Source organism: Gadus morhua, chromosome 9 (assembly GCF_902167405.1).
Source record: "Gadus morhua chromosome 9, gadMor3.0, whole genome shotgun sequence".
NCBI classification, from domain to species: Eukaryota; Metazoa; Chordata; class Actinopteri; order Gadiformes; family Gadidae; genus Gadus; species Gadus morhua.
In genome coordinates, this window is record NC_044056.1 from 26314050 (window position 1) to 26328828 (window position 14779).

Consider the following 14779-nt stretch of genomic DNA (forward strand, 5'->3'; position numbering starts at 1 on the left):
AGCCAGGGCAACATGTTTATGTTCAGCTGTATGGCTCTGTTGGGGGAAACTAGAATAGATCTCACCGAACCAGATAATCTTAACCAGATCTATTCAACAAGCTATTTTATTTTGCAAGAGAGTATAATCAAACTATCACCATTACCCTTTATGGTAAGGCTCATATAGTTATGGGAATGAAGGATAATAAAAAATCTATCTGTTAAGAACTCTTTTGTTAAACCTTCATTAACCTTTAGTATAATGCTTACATAGTAATAGTAATGAAGAAACTTATCTATTTTCAGATCTTCATTTCCTCCTTTGCAACGCTGCATCTTCAGATACTTCGAGATACAGGATTCTACACACTTGTTATCCGTGGTCTGTGTGTGTGTTGGTGGGGGAGAGTCATAATGTGAGAGAGAGAGAGAAAGAGAAAGAGAGAAAGAGAGAAAGAGAGAAAGAGAGAGAGAGAGAGAGAGAGAGAGACTTTGACTTTTAAAATACTTTTATTTCATCACTCAGACATGTGATACATCATAAAAGAAAAACCTCATCTTTCCTCTCTGTTAAATCAAAACAACAAAAAAATGTAAATAAAAAAATGTTGGAGCTAAAACCGGAAAGAGATTCCATCAGTGGAGTCCACTGAACATATAGCTCCACCAATGCACCGACGCTGATTGAAAAACAAAAGCTCATCAGTCATTTTAAGGTATGCAAAATCAGCTGCCACCCTGGTCCTGACCATCGTTTTAAACACCCCCACCAAGTCCTTCCCATTGCCCTCCTCCATCTCAGTCTTGTGGGTTTTATAGATGGCCAGCTTTGCCTGTCCAAATAGGAAATTTGCCAATGTGCATTCCCCTTTTCTCCCTTTAGTGCACCTCACTGAAGAAACAGACAGATTGTGGTTAAAAAGAAAGCCAAGTTTCCCCAACAATGTCTGTAGAAGAGAAAACAAAGGTAACAGTCTGGAGCATTCAGTGAAAAAATTAAAAACCGTGTCCGGGGCCGGGCAGAAAGGGCAGGTTGGCATGACTTCATGGTTGAACCTAGACACAAAGCGATTAGTAGGGATGGCCAAGTGAAGGACGCGCCACTGCAAATCCCCCACTCTTTTGGAGATGGGAGGCTTGTACAGCAACCTCCATGTGGGAGAAAAGTCTGGTGGAAACTGTCCATGTTCCCGCCACTTGGTGTCTGGATGACTGACCAGCTGATTGAAAAACAAGGATTTGCAGCATATGTTATAAAGTGACTTTCGGTCAACTGAGGCTAAACTTAAATCAGTAAGAGCATTAAAAGTCAACAGGTGTCCCCCTCCTCTCGATGCACACCTGGGAGATATCCGAAGTTCAGGGAAAGCCACCTGTTCTGGTGTTCCAGCTACAACGCTGTTTGCTGCAGCACGGAGACTGTTCGGGAGGGAGACTCTGAGCCTACCCAACAGGTCAGCCACCAGGCGCAGAGACCTCAGTCCAGTCTGGGCACTAACCTCCAGTGCCAACTTCCACCTCCCGTTCTCATGGTCCAACAGGTCTCCTAGCTTGGTTATACCTGCTCCCATAAATGCCGAGATCAGGCTATCCCCGACTCACTCCTGAGTGGGCATGAGAGGATTAAAGAAAAGGGGCTCCTCTGTACCATAGTTTTGATCCGGAGTTCTAGACACAGTTAATATATTCCATGCTTCCAAAACAGATTGAAAGAAAAAAGGTAGATGAAACCCTTGTATCCATTGAATATTTGCCATCAGAAAGAAATGTCTGTCCAGTGAAAAAGCCCCGATACCATGCATCACTGACCTCGCAAAGGAAACCCAAAGCACACTGTCCGGCGCATAGAGGAGACATTGAGCTGTCTGCAGTCTCATGGAGGCAACCTTACTTGCCAGGTGAATCAGTCCCTGCCCTCCTTCAGCCACTGGCAGACACAAAACCCCCGGGGCCAGCCAATGATAGCCATCCCAAAATAAATTTACAAAAGCCTTTTGGAGACTACAGAGGAGTGAGACAGGGGGGTCAAGTACAAACGCTTTGTGCCACAACATTGATGCCACCAGGTTATTGACCACCAGCACCCGTCCTCTATATGAGAGCTGCGGTAAAATCCACCTCCAGCGTTGCAACCGACCTGTTATCTTCTCCTCCATCCCCTCCCAGTTCTTACTCATATATCCAACCGTTCCCAGATATACCCCCAAAAATTTAAACCCCTCCAAATTCCAGGCACAACGTTGTGGCAGAACCGGTGGTGTTGAGTCCTGCCAATCTCCGATTAATAGGGAAGAACATTTCTCCCAGTTAACCTTAGCGGACGCGGCTCTTTGGTAGGTTTGTAAAGCCTGGGAAAGAACCTGCACATCCTCCTGCGACTGCAAAAACACTGTTACGTCATCCGCATAGGCTGTAAGTGACACGGTAGGGGCCTGTGGAATCCCTGGTGCAGCGATGGTGCCCAGGCGTGCCCTCAGCATCACAAGGAGAGGTTCAATAGAAATTGCATAAAGAAGCCCAGAGAGGCCACACCCCTGCCGTATTAATCTAGACACAGAGAAAGGTCTGGTGAGTGAGCCATTTATCTTAAGGATGCTATAAATGTCTTTGTATAGCAACTTGATGAGGCCTATGAAAACTGGACCAAACCCAAAAGCCTCCAAAGTTCTAAACAGAAAACCATGATCGACCCGAATAAAAGCCTTCTCCTGGTCTAAGGAGAGAAGGCCCAGGTTCAGTTTATGATAAGCTGCTGTGGTTATGATGTCACGAACCAGAAACAGGTTATCAAAAATCGATCGATTTGGGATGCAATATGTTTGATCTCGATGGACCACTGAGCCTACTACAGCCTTTAACCTGTTGGTGAGTGCTCTTGAGAAGATCTTTGCGTCCACACATAGGAAGGAGACAGGGCGCCAATTTTTTAAGTATCCCAAATCATTTTTGGGGAGCAGAGACAGGACTGCCCTGCGACAACTCAAAGGGAGATTTCCCTGTTCAACAGACTCCTGGAGGGCGGTATGCAGGTCAGGCCCTAAAAGAGACCAGAAAGCCTTATAGAATTCACCCGACAGACCATCTAACCCAGGTGACCGGCCAGAGTTCTGCTGTTGCACCGCCTGAGTGAGCTCACTGTAGGAGAGGGGGTGCTCTAGACTCAGGGCCTCCTCATCTCCTAATCGTGGTAGACCTTGCAGGAGCTCATCCACCGCAGATACATCACAATCTTCAGCTCTAAACAAATCTTCGTAAAAAAACAATGAAAGTGACCTGATGTCAGCTGAGTCAGTTGTCTCTCTTCCACCAGGGAGCTTGAGACACTGCATATTTTCAGTTTTTGATGTCCGCTTCTCCAGTCCAAAGAAGAATTTTGTGGGGCCATCCATGTCTGCATAGAGTAGATATCGGGCCCCCACTAGGGCCCCCTCCCCCCTATCCTCCAGAAGGCTCCTGAGTTGTAACTTATTTTGGTTCAGATAGGTCTCAAACCCTGCCATATCCCTACCACTCGCCTTCGCAGTTATAAATAAAATCTCTTGTTCTAGAGCTTCAAGTTTTATCTTTACCGCTCTGGTGGAATTTGCGGTGTATTGCTGACAAAACAATCGAATCTGGACATTCCCAAGGTCCCACCACTGAGTTAGGGACTTGCATCGTGCTTTCTCCACCCTCCAGGTCTCCCAAAAAAAGGTGAAAGAACTCACAAACCCCTGATCCTGAAGTAGCCTACTGTTAAAACGCCAGTACGGGCTCTTCGGCCTATAAAGTGTGGTGACAATTGAAACAGTGACATAGTGATGGTCAGACAGGCCCATCGGGGTGATACTAGTCTTAAAAAAACGTCCCCTATCCTGTTTTCTGACATAAATACGGTTTAGCCTTGCCCCTGATAGCATGTTTCGATTAGTTTTCAACCAGGTGTACTGTCTAGACCCTGGAAATTCCTCTCTCCACACGTCCACCAGGCCATGGTAAGCTATCAACGGTCTCAGCTCATTGGCTGATTGGGGATGAGGCTCATCATGGTTCCTATCCAAAGTGTGGTCCAGTGTGGAGTTAAAATCCCCACTTAGAATCAGAACATTATCTGGGGGGCAGCTTTTTAGTGCGTCAGACAGTGCTTTAAAAAAAACACATCTCTCCTGGCCTAGGCAAGGAGCATAGATATTGAAGAAAGAAAAAAACATTCCATCTAAGGAGGCATCAACCCTATGTAGGCGTCCTGCTATTATGCTCACATGAGACAAACCTTGCCAAGGTAGACCAGGAGAGAGAAGAGTAGCTACTCCAGCACTAACACTAGAACAATGACTGAAAAACACTGGTCCCTTCCATTCCATTTCCCACTAAGGCTGGTTATCTTGGTCGGAGTGACACTCTTGTAAAAAGACAACAGACGACTGTTTAAGACGAATATATTCCAGTAGTGCCGCTCTTTTCTTAGCATTTCTACAGCCATTGATGTTTAGGGTCCCAAGAATAATAGTGGCCATGAAGATGGTAAGAAAACCAACTGTAAAAACAAGTTATGAACACTCATTGGGAGGTACTGTGGATTTGGCCCGACTACTTAATTCAGCCCTTACTGTACTCTGCAGTTTCTTGATTCGGAAACGCTTCTGTATGGTAAGCTCTGTCATGGTGGCATTCCTTAAAGCCGCAGTAGAGGAGAGGAGAAACAAATTATAGTCAGGAAAGAAAGATGTAAGGCTTATCTTACGCTGACCCTTTGTGTCATCCAGAAATTTGTTTAGTCTGGTAATAGAATACAAATTCTGCTTACCCTTCCGAACAAACTTCCCTGGAAACTACACACTCTCCCCTACAGGCTGCTGCACATTCTCCATGGTCACTTCCTTGTACTCGTTAAAATCAATTTCTGATTCATTCTCAGAAAGCGCCCCACTCCTCTCCAAAGAGCGTGTTCTGCGCCCAGTTTTCGCCCCCGCCTGGCCCCCACGGCTCTTCACTTTACGCTGCTCCGTTCTGGTTGACTGGCCGGTTTCAGATGCTGCAAACCCGCCGTTTGGTGCGCGTCCTCTTCAGCGGCGTCCTCCAGCGACGCAGCGATCTCTGCGTTGATCTCAGCAGCGTCCTCCAACGACGCGGCGATCTCTGCGTCCTCCAGCGACACGGCGATCTCTGCGCCCTCCTCCGCGGCGTCCTCCTCCGTGGCGTCCTCCAGCGATGCGGCGATCCCTCGGTCCTCATCAGCTTCGCTGGTCGGTTGGCGCCGAGATGTCAGAAAAAAACGTTTCTCCCGCCAGTTGAACGCCCCCTGTGCTCCAGCACCAGAAGGACCAGGGATCTGGGAGTCCACCACCGGTCCCGGTGCCAAAGGTGCGGGATCGGGGGACGGTAAATCCGCAATAGGTCCCGTTGGTAATGGTGCGGGACCGGGTGTCTCCGCAACAGGTACCGTTGGTGTTGGTGCGGGACCGGGCATGCATTCACCCTGCGCCGGCAGCCCAGAAGCCCGACTCGCCGTCGCTGCACCTGCAGTGTTCTTGGCCCCAGAAGGCCGTCCTCCCTGCTCTGTACCCGGGCATGATCCCCTGAAATGTCTGTGTTCTCCACAAGCGAAACATTTCATGGAGTTTGAGGAAATGTATATAACATAGTCCTTCCCTCCCTGCGTCAGCTTAACAGCTACGTCCAGGTCCCGTTGCTGTTCACTCAAAATCATGAACGTTTGTAATCTGAAGCTCTCCACATGAAATAAAGTCTGCTTTTTAAAGCCGACTAGAACCGGCCTTATAGGTGCCGTTTGTTTCCCGTATCTGGAGAGGATCCTCTCCAAAATCTCATCTTCAAAATAAGGGGGTACATTAGAGAGAACAACCCTCTTGGCAGGGGACGATAGAGGTAAAACTTGAACAAATAAGTCCTTAATGACAAGCCCTTCCTCGATCAATTTATCCACCAAAGCGGTTTCCGATAAAAAAACCACAATGGCCTTATTCATACGGGAGGCAGATCTGATTTTCTTTCCACCTCCAATTACCTCGCACATTGCCAATAGAACATCCTCCACCGTAACCGAGGCGTCCAGCACGCACCTACAGCCATGCTTGGGAGTGAGTACGAGACGGGGCTTCGCAGAACCACCTGTCGTGGCCATTCTACCAAATGTTTGTTCGCAGTAAAACTGCGGCTGGCGAAGCGCCAAGCCGGTCAAACGCGACCTTTTTAGACAAAATTACACTTGACTTTAGACAGCTACTTGTTAGAAAATAAATAAATAAAAAAGACGCCAACATTGGCAAAAAACCCGGAAAAAATTACGCACTACTCTCAACACGACCAGCTCCGTCAGAGAGAGAGAGAGAGAGAGAGAGAGAGAGAGAGAGAGAGAGAGAGAGAGAGAGAGAGAGAGAGAGAGAAAGAGAGAGAGAGAGAGGGGAAGGGTTCTCATTAGACTTGAAAACCAACCTGGGGCTGGGGGAGGCTGCACACCTGTTGCTCGTTGACCAATCAGTGGTCAGCAGGTTAACGTACGCTCACTCTGATCCACACTAGCCGCGTTTACATTGCACCTAAAATGTGCTCTGAATGTACTGTATACATGGCAGTAAAAAAAGTGTCCGTTATGTCTCTCGCGCACACCTGACACATCTCAGGACCGGCGGCGACATAATGGATGTCTTATCACTATCGGGGATTTTAAATTTGATTTTAATGAAAGCACAGCAGGAGAGAGCTTTTCTCTGCCTGAATTGATAGATAGTATTTCTCTATTGATGAGGAATTGATAGTCCGATCATAGACAATCGAACCAGAGAATCTGTCATCACATAGTTCAATTAAGAAGGAGGAGGACAGCGCAGCAACGTCAATTTCTCGTCAGATCTTTATATTTACCCTAAGCTCCGCCGCAAACAAGAGGAATTTGGATGCGAGTCCGCAGCCAAGACTGGTGGGAGAGAGTGGTCTTACGGGAATTTAGTCACCAGGAATCCTCGAAGGTCCAATTGCGAACTACTGCAGCTGCCATCTCTCTAACTTAAGAAGTATTTTAACGTTCAGCCTGCAAAAGTACTAGTAGTAGCCTACTCATTTACAGTTATCTCGGACGCGCGTGGACACTACGATACGCAAACACGTCATTAATAAACACCCATGTCCTGTCGCTTAGCAACCGGACACGCTTACCGGACTACTTACGGAGTGATAACAAAGACGTGAATCAGGCAATAAATCCACTTTCATTGACAGCGGTGAAGTTCGGTGTGCTTAAAAGTACCAACGGAGCTCAGTGGACCAATTGCGAACTACTGCGGCTGCTCTAAATTAAACCCCAATCTATTCGGAATAAGTGTATACATGGCGATTAAAACGGACTACACCGGATTAAAACGGACTACACTCTTCTATTCGGCATAGAATCTATGCCGAACAGATAATTGTATTCCGAATGAGGCGTATACATGAACATTTTCTGTTCCGCATAGAAATCTATGCGGAACAGATGTGTCCATGTAAACGCGGCTAGTGTCGTCCAATCACAGGGAGAGGGTTGGGCTCTTATAGGGAATATTGCATTGGGAATCGGGAATTGGGTAGAGTGTTTGTGTAATGTGTGTGTGAGATGAGCGCGTGAGTGATTGAGCGAGCGAGTGAGTCAGAGGATGTAAACAGTTATTGCTCAGAGTTGGTGAGATTGAGGGGAGGGATATGGCTGTTTTAATGATGTAGTTGGCATGGTGTGATGATTGCAACTGTTTTTTCGTCCAAATTCTGCATTCTCCGTTCGCAAACAACATGTGTTACGCGGCTCAGACGCAACAAAGAAACGGGGCAGGAGACAGCGCGGAAAGTCAATGTTTCTTAATTTAATTGACTCAAAAGCAATGAATCAAACAACAGATAAGAACATTCATGGTGCAAAGCACAAATCAAATCTCCCGCTCCCGCTCCCGTCTCTCCAGGCCAGGCCCCCTTTTATCCCGTAGACGGGGACACACCCCGTACGCGGGCACACCCCCATCCTGGAACATGCGGGTCCAGGCCTATTAGAGCAAAGGCAGACAAAACACGTAGCACACATACCACGACAACCGAAAGGCCAATGTGGCCGTAACACATGAAAGTTTATTCTATTGTAAAATGACGAATTTTTACTAATTTAACCTGATACCTGTAACATAATTCACACATTCATACCAACAGTCCACATGTGCCCTTTCCCATTAAAATAATCTTCTTTCTCACGCTAAGGAGGGACCCGGGACCCTAGGGAGGCGTCCAGCTCATAAAGGAGGCCATTCATCATGTGTCAATTAATCTCTACCCTCTCCTCCTGCCTCTCCCATTCCATAGTAGACTGGAGACCTGGACACAAACACAACTCATCCATCACTTCAATTGCCTTTTGAACTTTAGCTGTTTATTGAGAAAGAAGATCATTGTGACTGTGTCACACTAAAGCATTATGGACGTCATAGACCATCAATATGAACCCCACAACATAACCACACTGCCCTCACTACAGTACAGATGTGTACAGCAGATGACGGATGAATAATTAAACACCTTTGAGACTGAAACTGTGCTTAAACTACAACAAAAAAAAGTTGTACAATAGACTTAAAAAAATTATTGCGGTACAATTAAAAGTAAAGAAGGCTAGAATAATTTCTCCACTGGAACAAAGTCTGAATTCTGTCACTTTACTGAACCACATATTCCCTATAAATCAACTGGTGAAGCTGAACATATCGATAGTCAATACGCACAAATATTTAATTTTTTTAAATATCAGCACATTGAAAGGACTTCTGTCAAGTCTTTCTTTTAATTCGGAGTAGCATCAAGACAAACTAATCACTTGAATATTGAACTCAGTGTTCAATTTACCACACAGGTCAGAAAAGCAGTGAAACATGAACTAATGTTGTAATTTCTACAATAAACTCTGTCTTAAATTGAAAAGCAATACACAGAGACATATACCAAGATGAGATCAGCATTATATACCAGTAACCTAAAGACAGTATTAACGGTAGTAAGCTGGTTGTTCATTATCATGTACATAACCTAAAGACAATATAAACGCTAGTAAACTGTCAGCCTACCTTACCTTATCGTATCTACTCCGGGATTATATTGTGTCCATACGGTTTAAAGTTGTAAAAGTATAAATGTAAGGGAAGAAACAGGGGTTAAAGTGTTTATAAAACAAGTTAATCAGGTAAAAGGAAGTGAAGGAAAGTCTCCTCGCTGCGAGGCCGTCCTGAGGAAGTGAACTGAACGGTTTCACTCGCAGTGGAAAACCCCAAGGATACGCCCCTCTCAGAGCGGGTCACATCTTTTCGGGGAAAAATAACACACACACACACACACACACACACACACACACACACACACACACACACACACACAGGGGTGGACTGGGACAGAAATTCAGCCCTGGCATTTTCTGTCCAGACCAGCCCACTACATTATTAGCACTAGGGGTGGGACGAGACGAACGGGAAGAACCCTGTATGTACTTGATTAAAACAATTTAATCAAGTACATACATCCGAATAATGGTACAGTTTTTTTGTTTTTCAAGTTTGTGTCTCTTGTGCTGCTGACAAGAAAGGTGTGAAACCTGAACAGGAAGTTAACAGACCTCTTGTGGTCGCTGCATCTCCACCCCCCATAGCTACTACAAAACCCTTATTAAATATCACACATGATCCAACGCTAAATCCTCTCTTGAAGTTATTACTCTGTGACTGTGAAAATATTTTGGTGTAAGCCCAGCATTAGTTAAAACCAGACTCGGACAATAATAACAAAATATCCTGACAAATAATCTAAATAGAAACATATTACAGACAGTAGCAGCATTAGAGCTGAAACTCATTTGTTTTAACGGTGACTCAGTCATTATGAAACCATAAATAGAGAATTTAATTTTTTTTCTCATATACGTCTCATATTCTCATATACGTGTATGTGCACATGTATGTATACCAGTGGCGGCTGGTGGTTTTTAAAGTGAGGGAGGAAGGACTGCGCGCTTGGTTGCCATTGGCCTGCTTGCACTGTTGGTGTATGGTGGCATAAGAATGTGAGACTCAAGTTGTTTCAGGGTGTTTTGGTGAACTACAAAATAGCAGGGAGGGAGTTATGTGAACAAAATGTATACAAAGCCACCAGTGGCATCACTGTAATTTGAGAAGGAAAGGATGCAAAGCATATTAGTCAAATCAGGCGTACTATTGATTTGTAAAAGTAAATAAAAAAATCTGGGCCTATTATTGGGCCTATTTTTACGGAAGAGGATTAGGGCCACACATGTAAAAAAAAATTAAGTTCTGACTTTATTCTCAGAATTCTGAGAAAAAAGTCAGAATTCTGACTTTAATCTCAGAATTTTGAGAATAAAGTCAGAATTCTGACATTAATCTCAGAATTCTGAGATAAAAAGTCAGAATTCTGACATTACTCTCAGAATTCTGAGATTAAAGTCAGAATTCTGACTTTAATCTCAGAATTCTGACTTTAATCTCAGAATTCTGAGATAAAAAGTCAGAATTCTGACATTAATCTCAGAATTCTGAGATTAAAGTCAGAATTCTGACTTTAATCTCAGAATTCTGAGAAAAAAGTCAGAATTCTGACTTTAAAGTCAGAACTACGGGTATCTGTAAGGACCAACCTCCGTGGGAGAGACACTTTGCTTTATGCAGTAGGAGGAAACCTATGGAAGTCCATGAAAGCCACAATCCGGCCCTAGAATGGCGCGGTAAAAGTGCACGTCCCATAGCCAACTCACCAAGCTCACCAAGTCCAGTATTCAGAATTCAAAGCATTTATTCACAAATACGTTCTATTTTTTTGACAAGCGGAGCCGACAGTCCTGTGCAAGTATGCACATTAGCCATGTGCGCCAAACAGAAGATAGACGCAATGTATAGAACTGATTGTTGTGCATTGTTGTGGATATGTAGGCTGGTTAGTTGTGGTTGTTTGTGGTCTTAGTGAAACAGCTTTGCCTTGGAGTTGGAGAAGTTGGAGTGATTGTGTGAATGTGCGAGAGAGAGCGCACCTGCCGTGGCGATGTTGGGCTTGTTGTTGGCTTATATGTGATCAATGATGTATATGTCTGATCGTATTAGCTGTAGATGGATGGTTAAATAATGTCACAAGAACGGTCATACTGCAGGCTCTTATTTGCAAATGCACTGATTGTGTGCCTGTCTCCGATATGCTATATACCTGGCATTTATTCAGTTCATGTTCTTCTGAGTGCGCAAGAACTGTGCCAATTATTGTCGTGTTTGCATTGTAATGCACAACTTTGCCCCTCCCTGTTATAAAATAACGTGCATCCCAACAACTTTAGCCAATGCAGGCTCCTATTGCTATACCAGTGTGTTTAACGTGTGTGTGTGTCTGTGTGCGTGTGTTGTCATGTAGGCTATAGATATAGATTTATTGTCTTGGCTTGCTTGCATCCATGAAATATTGTAATGTTATGGCCTAGCTGGCTACTGCATATCGAGAACAATCTGGGGATGAGGGCATCCCCGAATATTGACGGGTATTTCGAACACTGCCATCTCAATATATAGCCTAACATATACAAATATATCAGTGTACTAGACACAAATGTATTTTCCACTAGCTAATGGTGGTCATTACATTGTAGTGAAACTAGTAAAGACAACACAGCTTTATGTTACGGCGAAACATGGAGGCACTGCAGCTCTAGTCTCGACAATGCGTTACTTTAGTCTGGTATTTCTCTTCACTGATTGGTTAGACAGCCTTCAAACTTAGTGGTCAAGCTAAGAAGAGGGAGGGCTCGTTCTGCATACCTAATAGCCGGAGTGAATAACTAATAGCCGGAGTTAAAGGTTGTATAGGTGATTTGCTTTTTTGGCCATTTTTGCAAAATTACTTGAAATCCTTATCATAACCCGCTTACAGCCACTGAGTTAGAAGTACTGACATGAAAATTAAACAAGTCAATCATCTGTGGAACGGGCAGGGCTCGAAAAACTCCAGCCAATCATTTCCATTGCCACCGAGTTGCATTGGACAGTAAGTACGTCAATCAAACGGTCGTACTGCACTCCCCCTCCCCCGCGCCCCGCGCGCGACCCCTTCGTGCAGTACTCGTGACCCAGAGCAAGCTCCTGTTTGTTGTTATCCTGCGGTAGCTACTGGAACTAGTTAATCCACATTTGGACCTAGCAGTAGAAGACAATTTCCATGGCAGACAAGACGCCACCATCCCCACCACCACCACCACCACCACCAGCAAAGAGAAGGAAAACTCTTTTTCAGAGAGTAATTGATAATAAAAACGCTGAAAGAGAAAACTGAAATCAAGAATAATCCTAGGCGCTGCTTTCGAACGTTGGCGGCAACTGAAGGACGAGAAGGGTCTAAAAACCGATGCTTGTGTGGCGGTTGACCTAGTTTCAAAGTTTATACCGTTTATACTCGGTAATACCGGTGTGGAGACGAGTGTATTACTCGGTGTGAAAATGTCCACACCGCGGCAACCCTAGTGAAAACCAGGACTTCCAATACAATTATATGAAACAAACATACATTTTCTAAAAATAGTAATGATTTATGTGACCGTTTAATGTTTATAACATCTGGTCCAACCATTGCAGCGAGAACGTATTCTCAGCAGGGGGTGCTGGGAAAAAAAAAAACTCAGCCTGCACTAGACTCGCAACTCGTTACATTGATAAAAAAAGATGTATAGCAGCGCAGCTCAATTACACCAGTGCATGCGCGGACAGTTGAAAATCGATCGTTCACATCCAGCTGCTCACAGAACAAGTTTAGCGCACCACCGCTACCCTCACACTTTTTCATATAACCTTTTTTCAGCACTAGGTCATATGAGCATTAAATAAATGCTGCGTCTCAAAATGCCTTGGACAGCAGCGAGGATGACTCGCTTTGCCACGGGCCGAAACAGTTCGGAGCGACCACAGCCAGAGCGAACACAGCGGGGCAGAGGAGTGTCAGGAATAGTCTTTGGTGTACACATCAGTACGGCCTATTTGCACTACTGTTTAGTGGCAATGCAGTGTTTTATTCGATGCCTTTTTATTTTCGTATATTATTTCAATGAATACAATTTATTTATTCATAAAAAACGGATCTGGTCTTCAAATCTTTTTTCCAAATATAGGTCGTCTTACAATGGGGTTTGTGTTTATATTCGGACCAATACGGTACAGCGGGCGCTCACATGACGTTAAGCATTTCCTGGTGCATAATGTGACGCTTCAGAACCTAAAATCCCGTTTCTCCCCGTTGACACGACAACACATAACCGGCGTTTTCAGAAATCTCCACTTTGGCCGGAGTTTTTAGAAATGATCGTTTTCTGTGATAAGACAGGGCCTCGGACAGGGGGTGTTGCAGCACCCCCAGCACTCCTACTTCCCGCGGTACTGGGTGCAACTTACAGCTGAATGTAGTGCCATGTTGTTAAACGAAAACCTACGCTAGCCTGGCTCGCTCTCGCGCATCTCTGTTCGCGCTCGTGCATGATTGCGCGTCCAGGTACTTGGAATGGGTGGAGTCAGAGTCAGCGTTGAAGGAGAGGGGGTAGGACCATTTGAGTTGTGTATTTTCAAAATCTGCTGGCGTTTCGCAAATCACCTACCCAACCTTTAATAACTAATAGCCGGAGTGAATGACTAATAGCCGCGGCTATTAGTCATTCAAAACTGTACGGAATTCTTGCCAAACCGCACTGGTTTTGCACTTTTACCGCGCCATTCTAGGGCCGGATTGTGGCCGTCTTTCCATAGGTTTCCTCCTACTGCATAAAGCAAAGTGTCTCTCCCACGGAGGTTGGTCCTTACAGATACCCGTAGTTCTGACTTTAAAGTCAGAATTCTGACTTTTTTCTCAGAATTCTGAGATTAATGTCAGAATTCTGACTTTTTTCTCAGAATTCTGAGATTAATGTCAGAATTCTGACTTTAATCTCAGAATTCTGAGAAAAAAGTCAGAATTCTGAGATTAAAGTCAGAATTCTGACTTTTTTTCTCGGAATTCTGAGATTAATGTCAGAATTCTGACTTTATTCTCAGAATTCTGAGATTAAAGTCAGAATTCTGACTTTTTTCTCAGAATTCTGAGAATAAAGTCAGAACTTATTTTTTTTTTACATGTGTGGCCCTAATCCTCTTCCGTATATTTTTGCCCTCACTGACTGAAGTTATTTAGCTATGTTTATTTTCAGTTACAATTGCTTGTAATGCTACCAGTAAGTCATGCGTACCTAGCAAACCATGTATCCCTCACAACACTGACGTTGCCATTACTTCTGATGACCTTGATTTTGGGAAGTGGTCTACCTCTTTCTGAATGAATGGAATGGTTTTTGTAATAAGACGTTAACAATGTCCTCCGTTTCCAATGTTTCCATTGTGCATTTAGGATCTCGCTATCACAGATTTCACTTGCTCTGCGTCTCTCAGATTGAGCACCGCGGCAATGCAGACCGGGTTTGTTATCGACAGCGTTGCCAGATTGGGCAGATTTCCCGCCCCATGATAATTTTTCCAGCCTAACATGGTTAAAAGTAGCCCAATTGGGTGGGAAATCTGACCAATCTGGCAACACTGCTCAACATCCAGGGATCCTGCTTATTGGTTCATAGCGCAGACGGATAGATTTTTGCGCGAATCAGACCCCTTAAGGTCCCACCCACTCAGAGGAGGATTTTCCTCCTCTCTCCCATTGAAACCCATGTTATCCACCGGCCGCCAGTACTTTCGGGAAAATGAATGGGAGTGGACGGCGGCGGAGGGAGGACG